The sequence below is a fragment of the Nomascus leucogenys genome, chromosome 13 (assembly GCF_006542625.1).
Source record: "Nomascus leucogenys isolate Asia chromosome 13, Asia_NLE_v1, whole genome shotgun sequence".
In the NCBI taxonomy this organism is placed as follows: domain Eukaryota; kingdom Metazoa; phylum Chordata; class Mammalia; order Primates; family Hylobatidae; genus Nomascus; species Nomascus leucogenys.
Window position 1 is genome coordinate 34,858,901 of NC_044393.1, and position 6,892 is coordinate 34,865,792.

At 48.3% G+C, this 6,892-nt stretch overlaps 1 long non-coding RNA gene across 1 annotated transcript; it reads left to right on the forward strand.

Annotated features, from left to right (window-relative positions):
• Nucleotides 1-443: 443 nt before the first annotated feature.
• Nucleotides 444-6,449, forward strand: LOC101177403. The gene is made up of 2 exons (XR_004033087.1): nt 444-818; nt 6,211-6,449. It is a non-coding gene; the product is annotated as an uncharacterized LOC101177403 (long non-coding RNA).
• Nucleotides 6,450-6,892: the final 443 nt, after the last annotated feature.

Here is a 6,892-nt window from a genome sequence, read left to right on the forward strand (position 1 = left end):
GAAATTTACAGAGAAAGTTGCACGTGTGCACGTACATACAAGGATATTACCACACTACTCTAGTATTTTTTTGTAGTAACAAAAGATTGAACAATATTAATGTCCTCCAGTAAGAAGCTGATTAAAATTCAGTATGAGACATCCATTGTACCCAAAGTTAGGCGGCCTTGAAAAGGTCAGTGTCGCTCAGCGACAGGGCTCGGCCCATCCTCGTGCAAACCCACTCCGCGGTGTGAGGCCAGGAGGGTGCGGTCACGAGGAGCCCAGGAAGTGTGTCCAATGCCTGAAGCAGCCCCCACCCCGGCGGTCCTGAGTCTGGGTCGCGCTTTGGTGTATCTCTTTTGAAGTCTACTACCCCACAGCCTGGGGTAGGAGAGTGGCGACGGCGAGGAGCAACTGCACGCGACTTGGGACCTTGCCCTGCTCCGCCGCCCGCGTCAACCATGGCAACTGCAGGCAGCCAGCACTGACGGCGGGAAAATGAGGACCGGAAGCCGGGTTACAGCCTTGGACTTCGAGCAGCCCAGGGAGAGACTCTGCGTCCTCCAGCCCCCGCTTCCCTTCATGTCGGAGATCCTAAGCCCGCAGCGAAGTCCGCAAAGAGCTTTCCCCGACGCCTACGAGACCGGAAGTGCCTGAGCCCAGGTGGAGGAAGGACCCGCGTGGCCTCCTCTGCGCTCCCCTGGGGTCCGTGCCCCTTCCGGCGTTTCTCCCCCGTCCTTCACCATGGCAACTCGGGCGTTGGGAGCGTGGGCTGCGAGCCGAGTGGGTGGGGGAGCCGCTGGGCTCTATCCGCCAGCCCACAAGAAGTGACGAAGGCGACGGGAGGCCGCAGGGACCTGAGGCGGAGAGAGGAGTTCAGAAAGTGCCGGGCGGCGGCTTCTGTTTCCTCTGCGGGGTATCTGGGTGGTCGTGGCTGGGAGCTGCCGGGCCTGGTGGCCGGTGCGCCTCTGCTGCGGGCAAGCTCTCCCTGCAAGGCCCGGGCGGCGGCAGGGGCAGTAGCGGCCCGCATTGCTCGGAGGCTCCCTGGCAACGGAGCTCCCGGGCTGGGGCGTCCAGATCTGGAGAAGCCGAGGGCCTTGGTCACACTCAGAGCTGACGTCCAGTACGGCCCTTGCTGAGGACTCGAGCGAACAGATCTCTACCCAGCCCCCGCCCCACGCGCACCCAGCCTGGTCAGCTCGCCCTGCCCTCAGCCACGCGCTGGTGGCTAAGCGCGGGCTCCGGGTTCAGCCTGCCTGAGCTCTGTTGTTTCCCTCTGAAAGTGGTGATGATGATAGCAGGTATCTTGGGTTGCTTTGTGTATTAAACCGAGTTAATTGTACTTAGTACATTTCTGGACTTAGTTTCTAGCACATGGAAGCGCTCATTGGGCTTGCCTGGGGAAGTTAGTTGACCTCCAACCTTGCCTCATTAAAAAGTGAGGATAATAATCGTACCCACTTAATATCGCTATAATATATATAGAGTTAATATTTGTAAAGTCCCTTGCCTCCAAGAACTTAGGACATTAAAAAAAATGTGAGTCCCTAGAATGGTGCCAGGCACATAGTAAGCTGCCCTCTATTATTGCCATGGTCATATTGTTGTTATCACTACGTTAAATAAAATTTATAAGAGGCTATTGGTTTGGACTGAGCTCCTCACTATGTCCAACAGATCAACCCAACATGGAGTCACTTATGCTGAAGTTCCATGCCACCAAGCTGAAACTAAGTTGCTTATTTGACTTTCCTAGAAATTAGGAGAGACAGTTAATATAGCCAAATCCCCAAATAAACCAGCTTTAGCTGGCATGATGAGGAAGTCCTCTCTGCTTTAACCTTTACAAGGAAAATAACTTTGAAACAACCAAATTCGCTTTTTGTCTGTGTTTCTGCTTTCTTCAGCCCTTTTCTGTCTATAAAGCCAGCCTCCTCAGCTCAGCTCATCAGAGCACTCCACTCGTTTTATAGAACGAGGCATCGGCTGATTCGTAGAATGCAAATATAAGCCAATTAAGATTTTAAACTAAATTTCTTGTAATTTTTGTCTTTTTGACAACTATTATCATCTGTTGCCTTGTGAGGTTGGGAAGGATTGCACTTGTCCTGCTACAAGGACTCTTAGCCTCTGGCTGGATTACAGAAACATTTGCCTGCATTTCTCCTTGTATTCCCAAAGTTTTTCGCCTTTTACATGGTTCTATAGAAGAGGCAGGATCGTGTCCTTAAAAGATCACTGGGCTGTGAGTCAGGTGGATTTTGGTCTTGGTTATGCTACTTGGGGCAGGTCACTGTTTCCTCATCCATCTGCAAGCCTCTTTCAACAAAGGGTAGCTGGTATTATCGATTATGAATGTTTAGCCCTTTCCGGTAAGGTAATATATTTAGTAAAACTAAATTAGCATCTGTCAGCAACTCTCCAGGGTAGTAAGAGAAGATGGCAGGTGCTTTGAGGAAGTTACAGATGAAAAGCTATGGGATTCCTGAGAAGGGAGAGTAAGCTTCTTAATTTATACTTTAATTTCTAATAATAGAAATGTTAAGATTACGGGGGTCAAATGAGAATGATTCTAGCCCTCCACTCCACTAAAAAAGTCTGGGGAAAGTGAATTTTCCCCTCTGAGGCCTTCTTATTTCTCAGTTGGAAATAAGATATATGTTGGCAGCTACATTCATTATTGCTTGCAGTGTAATCCGGCCCCTATTATGGATTCCCAGACTTGGGCTCCTGGACCGACTTCTTCCATTGGCAAGAACATCATATTCACCATATCTTCTTCTCTTTCTCTCATCTCCTCTCTCTCGTCTTTTTTTTTTTGAGATAGTCTTGCTTCCTGTCCGCCCAGCGTGGAGTGCAGTGGCATGATCTTGGCTTACCTGCAACCACCTGCAACCTCTGCCTCCCGCTCAAGCAACCTCTTGTGCCTCAGCTTCCCAAGTAGTTACAGGCATGCACCAACCATGACCGGACTAAAATTTTTGTAATTTTTAGTAAGAGATGGATTATCACCATGTTTAGCTCAGTCTGGTCTTGAACTCCTAATCTCAAATCTGCCCGCCTTGGCTGCTTCCCAAAGTGCCGGGATTGGCAGGTGTGAGCCACTGTGGCCTGGCCCTTTGTTTTTTGTTTGTTTGTTTGTTTTTTGTAAGACAGGTCTCACCCTGTTGTCCAGACTGGAGTGCAGTGGCACAGTCACAGCTCACTGCAGCCTCGTCCTCCTAGAGCTCAAGTGATCCTTTCACCTCAACCTCGTTTTAGTAGCTGGGATCACAGGCGCACACAACCATGCCCAGCTAATTATATTTTCATTTTTTGTAGGAATGGGTGAGGTGTCTCTATGTAGCCCAGGCTGGTCTTGAACTCCAGGGCTCAAGGGATCTTCCCTCCTTGGCTTCCCAAAGTGCTGGGATTACAGACATAAACCGCTGCACTGGCCTTCTTTGTGTTTTCAGAAACCCTCCCTTCACTCACCAGAATGTGAGGTCCCTATTTATCCTACTTAGATTAATGCACTAGGTTAGAGTAAGCAGTGTTTCCTAGCAGTTATGGGCATTGGCTTTTATAGTCAGGGGATTTGAGCCCTGCTGTGATTTTGAATCAATGTCTGAGCCTCAGTTTCTTCATCTTCAAAACAAGGACAGTAATACCCAGGACTGTTGTGATGACAGTGCGAGATCTTGCACTTAAAGAATCCAGCATGGCCGGGCATGGTGGCTCACACCTGTAATCTTAGCACTTTGGGAGGCTGAGGCAGGCAGATCATGAGGTCAGGAGTTCGAGACCAGCCTGACCAACATGATGAAACCCCGTCTCTACTAAAAATACAAAAATTCCCTGGGCGTGGTGGCGCAGATCTGTAATCTCAGCTACTCAGGAGGCTGAGGCAGGAGAATTGCTTGAACCCAGGAGGCGGAGGTTGCAGTGAGCTGAGATCGTGCCATTGCACTCCAGCCTGCGTGACAGAGACTCCAACTCAAAAACAAAAAATAAAAAAACAAACAAAAAATAAACAAATAGCACCTGCTAGGACAAGTGCTCAAAAAAAATATTGGCTGCTCTTTTTAAAATACACGTAAATAAATATGGGGTCTTCCTGTGTTGCCCAGACTGGTCTCAAACTCCTGACCTCAAGCCATCCTCCTGCCCCGGCCTTCCAAAGTGCTGGGATTACAGGCGTGTGCCACCACACCCAGCTGGCTGCTCTTTTTTAGCACTGTCATCATGGTTATTACATTGTTAGTTTACAAAAGGCAGGGTAATCTTTTGTAGTCTTTTTCTTCTCTTTATTGCCTGGCAGATCTCTTTATTGCCAGCAAATGTTTGTTGAATGGATGAGTGAATCCACCCAGGAAGCTCTAGTAGCAGTGAATTTCACATTGCCCTGACTAATAGCGGCTCTGCGCCAGAAACCATATTCAGTCCCATTACCTTGTTGAATCCTCAAGTTTAATGACTTTGTCTAGCCTTCCAATTTGGCTCCTGAAGCATTGGTGTCATTGATTCACAGTCCAGAAGCTGGGAGTAATGTCTGCTGCAGATTTCTGTATTGTTTCCATAATGAAGCTGACAGCAGCATAATATCCGTAGCCTGTGCTAAGATAGGAGTTGGGTGTCATGCTGACGTCAGGCGGTATGTTCTCATTTCCCCAAGGATGAGCTGGCTTCCTTGATGCAGTTTCCTCGTCTCATTAGTGCATTGCTTGACATTACACTTCTGAAACAGCAGGGCTCAATCAAGAGTTTAGCACTGCAACTCTATCAGGGTGATAATGTGACAGGGCATCAGGGTCCTTCTTTTGTCCCTCTGTGGCCACTTCCAGAGAAGTGTAGCAGCTGTAGGGGAAGGACAGACCAGGGAAGGTCTTTTTGCTTCTTCTGATCCACTCACTGTATTTGAGTTTTGGGTTATAGAAGCCTTTAGAAACCTCTAATTTATACTTTTTAAATACTGTTCTGTGGGGATTTTAGAATTCGTACGACTCCCTCATCCTGCCAGGAGCTGCCTCTGGGGAGAAGAACTACCTATACAGGTAGAGCTTGGGGCATCCTACCTGTGGTTCAACCAAAGTGAGCCCTGTGACATCTCTGGAACACTGAAGAACAAATTTCTTTTTATTCCTCAATAGAGACTCTGAAAGCCAGTCAGCACCGTTGTTGGACTTTGAGCAAGCTATTTATGCATTTGCAGTATTTATTCATTCATTCAGCACATTCTCAGACACTCTACTAGGGGTCTGGAGATAGAGCAAGAAACAAAATAAAGATCCTGCCATCAAAGAGCTTACATTCTAGTGGGAGGAGGCAGACAGTAAAATATGTGCCATGCAGGGCCTCTCCAAGGATGTAGAATGAACAGACGGCTGAAGGAAGTGAGGGCTGATAAATGGTGGAAGAATCGTCTAAGCAGAAGAAATAGCTGTGCAGAGTCTCTGAGGTAGGATGCCAGAGCAGCTGGAGAGGAGGGAATGATAGAGCCAATGGAGGTAGACAAGAGGCGGGGGTCTAGATTTCCAGGACCTTGGAGCCATGAAAAGGACTTTAGATTTTACTCAGAAGGAGATGGGAGGACATTGGAGAGGTGAAAGCAGAGGAATGACAGGACTTGATTAATAGGGACATTCTGGCTCCTGGGTAGAGAATAGAACTTAGGGAGTGAGAGTGGAAGCAAAGACCAAGGAGGCTTTTAGAAGGGTCCAGGTGCGAGGTGACAATAGCTTGGACTGGCATAGTAAAGAAAGGTGAGAAGCACTTGGACTTGGGATGCATTTTGAAGGCAGACCTTATACGTTCTGCTAATGAGTTCCATGTTGGGTGGGAGAGAAAGAGGAATCGACAGTGACCTCAAGACTTGGGCCTGCACACCTGGATGAAGGGCGCTGTTTAATGAGACATTTGTCACCGTCACAGTTTGCCAGTCAGCTGCTTTTCACGATGGAGAAGGAACTGCTCTAAGGTGGTGTCAGAAGGTCTGAGACCAGGAGGGTGTTTTAGCTGAGGTTTTCTCATAACAGTCACTTGCCCGCAGTCACACAAGTTGGATCTAGAACTAGAGCAAATGATCCCTGGTGCTAAAGCTGCATAGTGCCTATTAGCATCCACAAAAATCTCATTTCTGTTTGGCTGCACTTCAGGTTCAGGCAGCTGGTGTATTTTGATGTCTTGGTAGTTCCATGCTGTGAGAAGAGTTTGTGTCATGAAAATTAGCAGCCTTTTCTTTTCTCCCAGGAGCACCCTTGAAGGAGAATTAGACGAACTGGAGTCTACTCGGAAGAGTCTGTTGGGAATGGCCCTGGCACCACATCCTGAGCAGGGATGGCCGATGGAATGGGGAGAAGACTCAGGTGGGGCTTGAGTGTGTCCTCCGATGACTGAGAAGCCTTGGGAGCATCCTTCCTGCTACTGTGTGTTTGCTGGTTCCAATGATACATAATTTGTGCTTTTCGTAATTAAAGTATTATCCTGTAGATCTTGATGGTGTTGACTACTTCCCCTTGGAGGCGTGTGACCTGGAGATGAGGTTAGCATACCCCACCACCACGGTTCCCCAGATCAAAAACTGAAACAGCCTAGGGGGTTTCAGAAGTTTTAAAACTGGGCCTCTTGGGTCTTGATCTACAAGGAGATGAGATAGTTCCCGTGTGGGCATGAATGAAGGTGGGGGCCTTGCGCGAGTAGAGGAGTCCAGGGGGAAGAGCCTAAAGGAGGCAGCTAGGAAGCTTGTGGCAGCTATAGAGGCTACACGTGTGTTGGCTTAGGGCCAAAGGCCTGTCCTATGGAGACTTGCCTGTTCTGTCATTTAGGAATATGTGCAGCTGCAAGAAACAGAATACCACTTAAGGTGCCTTCAGAAAAGCAGGGCTTTATTTTTCTCTCATAACAAGAGATGTGAATTGGTCTTGGTTCAGTT